Raw genomic sequence first — 11,300 nt, forward strand, 5'->3', positions numbered from 1 at the left:
ACCCTCTTTAACTCCCAAAGAGACTAGGATCTGGAGAGTTTGGCCACCCCAAGAGTTGCCTAGATGACCATGGCATTCTGTCGAACACCCTGTGTGCAGGAACAGTTTTGGCATGTCTCCTAGTTTGCATTGTGGACTTGAGCTCCTGACCCATCCAGCATGTCCACAAATCTCCTAGCTACCCCTAACCCTGGCCTGTTAGCTACCAGCCTCACCCAAGCTCGCTAGCACGCGCTGGCATTTCGTCGAGCACCTGGCATGCGTGCTCTGGGCGCGCCCAGAGTGCACGTTTTGCACGCGCGCGCACCGAGTCGCCGCGCCGCACTGCCACCCTCGACGCGTCCCATCCCTGGCCCCAGCTCGCCTGCAGAGCCGCGCCATGCGCTCGCCCACTCACCGGAAACCTCCAAGACTCCCTGGCACCCTACAGCGCCGCCGTCAGGCCCCCCTTGGCGGCACGCCGGCGTCGGCAGCGGGCTCTGCCGTGGACGGCGCCGCCCAAACCACCCGCGCGCGCCAGCTGCCCCCTGGGAACAGCCCGAGCTTATCCGCAAGCCGTCGGCATGCGCTCGTCGCCGCCACGTAGCCCTGCAACCACAGTACAGCGGTCGCCGGTGATCTTGTCCTCGGCCGCCGCGGGACCAACCTCGAGCGCCTATATAAGGGGATCCCGAGCCCCTCCGAGCACTCAGGCAACCCCAGTCCATCCCCATTGTACTCCCGCAGCCAGCAATCGACGGGAAGGGGCCTTCTTCCTCGTCTCCGGCCAGTTCGGCCGCCGCCAAGCTCCGGTGCAATATGTCGCAGCCAGGCCCTCCCCCGCCCATCCAACGCCACCAAGAGTCTCCCCATAGCCTTGCGGAGCTGCCTAGCGACTCAGCCTCGACCAAAGACCACCATAGCCCGAAGCTCACTTTGCTCCCGAACCTCCGTCCGCCGCGGAGCTCGCCGCCGGTGACCTCCTCCGTCCCCACCTGCCTAGCGCCCACCGGGAGGACCGCCCCGGTCTGGCGGATCCATCCCTGCCCTCGGGGCCCCGTGGGGAGCTGCCGTTCATCGACGGCGATCGCCGGAGGCCCGCCACCGTTCGGGCAGAGAGAAAGGAGGGAGAGGGAGACCAGTCAAACCTGACCAGTGGGCCCGTTGGACCCACTGTCAGTGACCCGCGCGCCTGTCCTCTCTGGTTAAGTGATAGCGCAAAATCCTGAGTACGTATTCTCTGCTTCGAAAGCGTATTTTCCCCGAAGCGTTTTCCTTTTTCTGATTTTATTAAATCAGAACTTTGACTAATCTTTGACTGGCTATATCTTTTAAAATAAAACTCCAAATGAGTTGATTCTTTTTCCTACCTCTCTCAAATTTCATCTAGTTTATTTTAAGATTTATTTCAAAAATATTAGGGACAACTTTTTGTACTGTTTTTGAAATGTGTGTTATTTGAATATTTCTCTAAATAGGATTTTGGAGAAAAAGGCAACCTTCAAAAAGTGCACCCCCACATGCATACACTTGAAGGCAAGCATTCTGAACCCTGGCATAATATTTTTGGATGTTGTTGATACGGTTACAACAATCACCTTGACTTGGAGCATACGCTATTTTATGCGACGGTGAGATCATACGCATGAGTGCATAATGGAGATTTTTCTTTGCTGTTATAAACGGATATGCTGGTAATAGTGATCATCCTCGTAAGTCTCTCATGCATGCCGGAAGGAAGTCGGGAAAGTCGCAGTCTTGGGTAGACACAAGCTTGTCCCTAGTCCCTCGTTGAGACGAGTATGTCCGGTATGGCATGGTGGGGCTTGATGAGTGTTAAGCTTATCTGTTATTGGAAATATTCTTGTTATGCTAATCATGCAGGGAACACTTGAACCTCCCGAGTCGGCCTTAGATCGAGTCTTGTCCAGTAACCCCCATACTTGCTTCGTACTACCACTTGTCCCTGCCATAGGTAGGGTACGGTTCAGTAAGTTGTCAACCCCTTTCTAGCACACACCGTACAGAGAGGCCGTGATGAGGGTCCCATGGCCATGGATTAAAGCCTGTCATCCGGTCCGGGGGCATGGGTGTTTCCGGTTGGGACCGAGAGGGGGGCACCCCTTAGAGCGCGCGAATATAAATTTGATCCCATGCTACGTCGAGGTTGTAGCCTCCCCACTTAGAGTTTTGCTTGGCAGGTGTCGTGGGTGATTCCAGACACCGGTAAGTTAAGATGGTGTGTGCAGGTCAGGCGTGTTTTCAATTAAAAGACCGTAGACGGAATTAGTCCCGATGGACTAAAGAAATCCGTTACCCGTGGGTAAAGAGTACACCCTCTGCAGAGATTATACATCTATTCGAATAGCCGTGTCCATGGTTAAGGACTACAGTCTGGGATAGGTCAAGTGTCGGTCTTAGTGTCGGCCTTCGGAGGAAAAACTGTTAAACCAGAACTTGGATCATGACTTGTGACTTGTATGGATTATGATCATTATTATTGTGGACTAACCATTTACTTCATTTGAATTATTCAGTATCCTTGGGACGGTTCTACCTCCTGGATATTCACTGTGTTTATTATTATATAAGCCCTTTATGTGGTGTCGCATAGACGCCCGACTACGGCATGCTTGTTATTTAATTTTCTTTTATAAGCCCTTTATGTGGTGTTGCATAGACGCCCGACTGCGGCATGCTTGTTATTTAATTTTCTTTTATAAGCCCTTTATGTGGTGTCGCCCAGACGCCCGACTGCGGCATTGTTAATTTATTTGCACCCTTTTTCGAGGAGTCATTTCAGACACTCGATCACTACATTCCATTTCTATATTGCATATTCATATTTTACCCACATGCATGCATCATGGATTTCGTATATTTCGTGACAGACGTTGTGATCATAGAATATTTCGGAACATGATTACCCCTGGTTATATTATACCCGTGTTCTTGATGTTTGCGAGTACATTCAAACGTACTCACTGGCTTGTCCCTGGCTATTGTCTTGGCCAGATTTTCTTGCGTGGAGAAGAGCGTTACGACGACAACCCCGGAAGCTACGCAATGATGATAGCAGCCTCGCGAAGATAGGAGTTATCCTGGTCAGCTGTTCCTGTGGGAAATGGGGTCCCATAGACGCAGATGAACCACAAACCGCTTCCGCCATCAACCATTAGAAACCAAGTGTTGTACTCACAGGCCAAAATGGTCTTGTACTACATATTTTTGTTCTTTGCTTGGAATTCTTGTATCAAGTTGGTGCCTCATCAGCTAACAGTAATCCTGGGGCTGGTGAGCATAAGGGCCATTTTCTGGAGAATTAATATCCCGAAAATCCGGTCCTGACACAAACACACCGCAAAAGAAGATTACATCGAATAGATCTCCAAGAGAGTCGAGGAGAACTTTGTATTGAGATCCAAAGAGAGAGAAGAAGCCATCTAGCTAATAACTATGGACCCGAAGGTCTGAGGTAAACTACTCACACATCATCGGAGAGGCTATGATGTTGATGTAGAAGCCCTCGTGATCAATGCCCCCTCCGGCAGGACGCCGGAAAAGGCCCCAAGATGGGATCTCATGGGTACAAAAGGTTGTGGCGGTGGAATTAGGTTTTCGTGGTGCTCCTCGCTGATTTCTTGACGTCCACTCCAAGTCCTCTGGATCACGTTCGTTCCAAAAATAACTCTCTCGAAGGTTTCATTTCGTTTGAACTCCGTTTGATATTCCTTTTCTGCGAAACACTGAAATAGGCAAAAAAACAGCAATTTGGGCTGGGCCTCCGGTTAATAGGTTAGTCCCAAAAATAATATAAAAGTGTATAAATAAGCCCACTAAACATCCAAAACAGAATATATAATAGCATGGAGCAATCAAAAATTATAGATACATTGGAGACGTATCAAGCATCCCCAAGCTTAATTCCTGCTCGTCCTCGAGTAGGTAAATGATAAAAAACATAATGTTTGATGTGGAATGCTACTTAGCATAATTTTCAATGTAATTCTCTTATTTCTGGTATGAGTATTCAGATCCGAAAGATTTAAGATAAAAGTTTATTATTGACATAAAAGTAATAATACTTCAAGCATACTAATAAAGCAATCATGTCTTCTCAAAATAACATGGCCAAAGAAAGTTATCCCTACAAAATCATATAGTCTGGCTATGCTCTATCTTCACCACACAAAGTATTTAAATCATGCACAACCCCGATGACAAGCCAATAAATTGTTTCATACTTCTGATGTTCTCAAACTTTTTTAATCTTCACGCAATACATGAGCGTGAGCCATGGATATAGCACTATAGGTGGAATAGAATGGTGGTTGTGGAGAAGACAAAAAGGAGAAGATAGTCTCACATCAACTAGGCGTATCAACGGGCTATGGAGATGCCCATTAATAGATATCAATGTGAGTGAGTAGGGATTGCCATGCAACGGATGCACTAGAGCTATAAGTGTATAAAAGCTCAACAAAAGAAACTAAGTGGGTGTGCATCCAACTCGCTTGCTCATGAAGACCTAGGGCATTTTGAGGAAGCCCATCATTGGAATATACAAGCCAAGTTCTATGTAAAATTCCCACTAGTATATGAAAGTGAAAAAACAAGAGACTCTCTACCATAAAGATCATGGTGCTACTTTGAAGCACAAGTGTGGTAAAAGGATAGTAACATTGTCCCTTCTCTCTTTTTCTCTCAATTTTTTATTTGGGACTTTTCTCTTTTTTTATGGCCTCTTTTTTTCTTTTCTTTTTTCGTCCGGAGTCTCATCCCGACTTGTGGGGGAATCATAGTCTCCATCATCCTTTCCTCACTTAGGACAATGCTCTAATAATGATGATCATCACACTTTTATTACTCATAACTCAAGTATTACAACTCAATACTTAGAACAAAATACGACTCTATGTGAATGCCTCCGGCGGTGTACCGGGATATGCAATGAATCAAGAGTGACATGTATGAAAGAATTTTGAAGGTGGCTTTGCCACAAATACGATGTCAACTACATGATCATGCAAAGCAATATGACAATGATGGAGCGTGTCATAGTAAACGGAACGGTGGTAAGTTGCATGGCAATATATCTCGGAATGGCTATGGAAATGCCATGATAGGTAGGTATGGTGGCTGTTTTGAGGAAGGTATATGGTAGGTGTATGATACCGGCGACAAGTGCGCGGTATTAGAGAGGCTAGCAATGGTGGAAGGGTGAGAGTGTGTATAATCCATGGACTCAACATTAGTCATAAAGAACTCATATACTTGTTGCAAAAATCTATTAGTTATCGAAACGAAGTACTACGCGCATGCTCCTAGGGGGATAGATTGGTAGGAAAAGACCATCGCTCGTCCCCGACCGCCACTCATAAGGAAGACAATCAATAAATAAAGGGATAATTAGATTTATGCCCCTAGTTGTGTCCCACTCGTCTGTTTTACCCCTAATTCCCAAAAGTCACTAGTTCTGTCCAAGTCACTTTGCTCCTATTATGCTTTTGCCCTTTGACCGTTTAACCATCAGTTTGAAAACTTCATAACTAATTCATACTAAATCAGAAAAATGCAAATAAGATACCAAAATGTTCAGAAAAACATCACCTATATGTCAGTGTCATTTGCATTCATGAAAAAAGTGTTGGAAAGTGCCCATCCGAGTTTTAGCTCTTATGCTACCACAATGAATAGTAAAATCAAAAAAAGTTCAAAAAATTAAAAAAAATTGGTGGCAAAGAATGACAAATGTTTTAAGTGCCTGCCAAGTTTCATCAGGGAATAACATTCGTGGGTGCCGCAGCAAAAAAAACAATCAGCACTCCAAAATAGATTTTTTTTTGCCATGACTTCCACGAATGTCGTTCCCTAATGAAACTTGGCAAGCACTTAGAACATTTGTTGTTCTTCGCCACCATATTTTTTTTGATTTTTTTTGAATTTTTTTAGAGTTCACTATTCATGGTGGTATCAAAAGAGCTAAAACTCAGATGTGCACTTTCCAACACTATTTTCATGAATGCAAATGACACTAACATACAAGTGATGTTTTTCTGAACATTTTGGTATCTTATTTGCATTTTTCTGAACATTTTTTGATTTTTAATTAGTTATGAAGTTTTCAAACTAACGGTCAAACGGTCAAAGGGCAAAAGCATAAGAGGAGCAAAGTGACTTGGACAGAACCGGTGACTTTTGGGAATTAGGGGTAAAACAGACGAGTGGGACACAACTAGGGGCATAAATCTAATTATCCCATAAATAAAGCATGCTCCAACTTCATCACATAACGGTTCACCATACGTGCATGCTGCGGGAATCACAAACTTTAACACAAGTATTTCTCAAATTCACAACTACTCAACTAGCATGACTTTAATATCACCATCTTCATATCTCAAAACAATTATCAAGTATCAAACTTCTCTTAGTATTCAACGCACTTATAAGAAAGTTTTTACTAATCTTGGATGCCTATCATATTAGGACTAAATTATCAATTAAAGCAAATTACCATGCTATTTTGTAGGACTCTCAAAATAATATAAGTGAAGCATGAGATAACAATAGTTTCTATAAATCAAAACCACCGCCGTGCTCTAAAAGATTGAGTGAAGCACTAGAGCAAAAACTATATAGCTCAAAAGATAAAAGTGAAGCACGTAGAGTATTCTAACAAATTCCGAATCATGTGTGTCTCTCTCAAAAGGTGTGTACAGCAAGGATGATTGTGGTAAATTAAAAACAAAGACTCAAATCATACAAGACGCTCCAAGCAAAACACATATCATGTGGTGAATAAAAATATAGCTCCAAGTAAAGTTACCGATGGACGAAGACGAAAGAGGGGATGCCTTCCAGGGCATCCCCAAGCTTTGGCTTATTGGTGTCCTACCTTGGGGTGCCTTGGGCATCCCCAATCTTAGGCTCTTTCCACTCCTTGTTCCATAATCCATCAAATCTTTACCCAAAACTTGAAAACTTCACAACACAAAACTTAACAGAAAACCTCATGAGCTCCGTTAGCGAAAGAAAACAAAACACCACTTCAAGGTACTGTAATGAACTAATTCTTTATTTATATTGGTGTTAAACCTATTGTATTCCAACTTATATATGGTTTATAAGCTCTTTTACTAGCCATAGATTCATCAAAATAAGCAAACAACACGCGAAAAACAGAATCTGTCAAAAACAGAACAGTCTGTAGTAATCTGTAACTAATGCAAACTTCTGGAACTCAGAAAAATCTACCAAAATAGGACAGCCTAGATAATATGTTTATTGATCTACTGCAATTGGAATCAGTATTTTATCACGTTCTGGTGATTTTTAACAATTGTTTTCGTGAACAGAAAGTTTCTGGAATTTTCAGCAAGATCAAATAACTATCATCCAAGAAGATCCTATAGGTTCACTTGGCACAAACACTAATTAAAACATAAAAACACATCTAACCAGAGGCTAGATCAAAGATTTATTCCTAAACAGGAGCAAAAAGCAAAAAACTAAAAATAAAATTGGGTTGCCTCCCAACAAGCGCTATCGTTTAACGCCCTTAGCTAGGCATAAAAACAAGGATAGATCTAGGTATTGCCATAATAATGGTAAGGTAAATCATGAAAACTCCTTTCATATTCTCTACGTTCAGCAGCAAGTTTTCTTTGTGGCAAGCAAAAGTAATCAAAGGGGTTGAATTTAATAGGACAAAAGTCCCCAAGATCAAGCTCGGGAGGTATGGGTTCCTCCCTTGGCCCCTCATATTGCACAACCAATTCATCATTACAAGCGTTCTTTTGACAAAAAGTCACGAGTCTTTTCTCAAGAGAAAAACCTAACCCATTATTCTGAATAGCAAAGTCGTCATTAAGTTCAGAAATTCTATCGACTAAAACATCGGTAGGAACCTTTTTTCTAAGGTTTTCATTATAGGCAACATGATCCAAAGATTGTAAACGCATTATGTCTTCTTGATTAAAAAGGATAGCTTCTATGGGAAGATGACCAGCATCCACCCTATAATGCGCAAAAATTTCTTTAGCCTCTTTCATTATAAATCTGAACTCATGGGCCAAAAAGATAGTAGCGGCATGCTTAACAGAAGAGTACTCAATATTAGAAAATTCTAGGAAAATTCTTTGTATGCAAGGATGCATATGAAGAAATTGCCTTTCAAGTTCAACTACGAGCAAAGATATCGCATCCGCAAGGCTACTAGTTCTATGAAGAATAGAGCCACCCATGATGGGCAAAGCACCGGCACAAGTAAAGAAATCTTGAATAACTCCTTTCCCAATAATATTACCACTACCGACACGAAACTTTTTAGTATGCAAGATAGTAGGTCCCTCAAGAGGATCATCGAAGGCATCAAAGTTTCCCATGTTATTATTATTGCCTTCATTAGCGATAACCTCCCCAGATTCAGACATGGCGAAAGAAAGGCGAGCGGAAAAAAGAGGGCGAATAAAACGGCAAGGGTGAAGTGGGGGAGAGGAAAACGAGAGGCAAATGGCAAATAATGTAATGCGAGGGATAAGAGTTTGTGATGGGTACTTGGTATGTCTTGACTTGTGCGTAGACTCCCCGGCAACGACGCCAGAAATCCTTCTTGCTACCTCTTGAGCACTGCGTTGGTTTTCCCTTGAAGAGGAAAGGGTGATGCAGTAAAGTAGCGTAAGTATTTCCCTCAGTTTTTGAGAACCAAGGTATCAATCCAGTCGGAGGCCACGCGCGAGTCCCACGCACCTACACAAACAAATAAGAACCTCGCAACCAACGCGATAAAGGGGTTGTTAATCCCTTCACGGTCACTTATGAGAGTGAGATCTGATAGAGATGATAAGATAATATTTTTGGTATTTTTATGATAAAGACTAAAAGTAAAGAAAGCAAAATAAACAGCGCCAGAAATAGCTTGTTGACGGGAGATTAATATGATGGAAAATAGACCCGGGGGCCATAGGTTTCACTAGTGGGTTCTCTCAAGATAGCATAAGTATTACGGTGGGTAAACAAATTACTGTCGAGCAATTGATAGAATTGAGCATAGTTATGAGAGTATCTAGGTATGATCATGTATATAGGAATCACGTCCGTGACAAGTAGACCGACTCCTGCCTGCATCTACTAGTATTACTCCACACATCGACCGCTATCCAGCATGCATCTAGAGTATTAAGTTCATAAGAACAGAGTAACGCTTTAAGCAAGATGACATGATGTAGAGGGATAAACTCATGCAATATGATATAAACCCCATCTTTTTATCCTCGATGGCAACAATACAATACGTGTCATTTCCCCTACTGTCACTGGGATCGAGCACCGCAATATTGAACCCAAAGCTAAGCACTTCTCCCATTGCAAGAAAGATCAATCTAGTAGGCCAAACCAAACTGATAATTCGAAGAGACTTGCAAAGATAACCAATCATACATAAAAGAATTCAGAGAAGATTCAAATATTGTTCATAGATAATCTTGATCATAAACCCACAATTTATCAGATCTCGACAAACACACCGCAAAAGAAGATTACATCGAATAGATCTCCAAGAGAATCGAGGAGAACTTTGTATTGAGATCCAAAGAGAGAGAAGAAGCCATCTAGCTAATAACTATGGACCCAAAGGTCTGAGGTAAACTACTCACACATCATCGGAGAGGCTATGGTGTTGATGTAGAAGCCCTCCATGATCAATGCCCCCTCCGGCGGAGCGCCGAAAAAGTCCCCAAGATGGGATCTCACGGGTATAGAAGGTTGCGGCAGCGGAATTAGGTTTTCGTGGTGCTCCTCGATGGTTTGGGGGTACGTAGGTATATATAGGAGGAAGAAGTAGGTCGGTGGAGCCACGAGGGGCCCACGAGGGTGGAGGGCGCGCCCAGGGGGTAGGCGCGCCCCCCTGCCTCGTGGCCTCCTCGGTGATTTCTTGACGACCATTCCAAGTCCTCTGGATCACATTTGTTCCAAAAATAACTCTCCTGAAGGTTTCATTCCGTTTGGACTCCGTTTGATATTCCTTTTCTGCGAAACACTGAGATATGCAAAAAAACAGCAATTTGGGTTGGGCCTCCGGTTAATAGGTTAGTCCCAAAAATAATATAAAAGTGTATAAATAAGCCCACCAAACATCCAAAACAGAATATATAATAGCATGGAGCAATAAAAAATTATAGATACGTTGGAGACGTATCACAATACTAGTGCAATTGCCTTGGCAAAGGGAATTCACAAGAGAACCAAGCACATCAAGGGACACTTCAATTCCATCCGCGATCATGTCAAGGAGGGAGACATAGAGATTTGCAAGATACATATGGATCTGAATGTTGCAGACCCGTTGACTAAGCCTCTCTCACGAGCAAAACATGATCAGCACCAAGACTCCATGGGTGTTAGAATCATTACTGTGTAATCTAGATTATTGACTCTAGTGCAAGTGGGAGGCTGAAGGAAATATGCCCTAGAGGCAATAATAAAGTTGTTATTTATATTTCCTTATACCATGATAAATGTTTATTATTCATGCTAGAATTGTATTAACCGGAAATTTAGTACATGTGTGAATACATAGACAAACATAGTATCACTAGTATGCCTCTACTTGACTAGCTCGTTGAATCAAAGATGGTTAAGTTTCCTAACCATAGACATGAGTTGTCATTTGATTAGCGGGATCACATCATTAGAGAATGATGTGATTGACTTGACCCATTCCGTTAGCTTAGCACTTGATCGTTTTAGTATATTGCTATTGCTTTCTTCATGACTTATACATGTTCCTATAACTATGAGATTATGCAACTCCCGAATACCGGAGGAACACTTTGTGTGGTACCAAATGTCACAACGTAACTGGGTGATTATAAAGGTGCTCTATAGGTGTCTCCGATGGTACTTGTTGAGTTGGCATAGATCGAGATTAGGATTTGTCACTCCGATTGTTGGAGAGGTATCTCTGGGCCCTCTCGGTAATGCACGTCACTATAAGCCTTGCAAGCAATGTAACTAATGAGTTAGTTGCGGGATGATGCATTACGGAACAAGTAAAGAGACTTGCCGGTAACGAGATTGAACTAGGTATTGAGATACCGACGATCGAATCTCGGGCAAGTAACATACTGATGACAAAGGGAACAACGTATGTTGTTATGCGGTTTGACCGATAAAGATCTTCGTAGAATATGTAGGAACCAATATGAGCATCCAGGTTCCGCTATTGGTTATTGACCGGAGATGAGTCTCGGTCATGTCTACATAGTTCTCGAACCCGTAGGGTCCGCACACTTAACGTCCGGTGACGATCGATATTATGA

This window comes from Aegilops tauschii, chromosome 2, assembly GCF_002575655.3.
Source record: "Aegilops tauschii subsp. strangulata cultivar AL8/78 chromosome 2, Aet v6.0, whole genome shotgun sequence".
NCBI lineage: Eukaryota > Viridiplantae > Streptophyta > Magnoliopsida > Poales > Poaceae > Aegilops > Aegilops tauschii.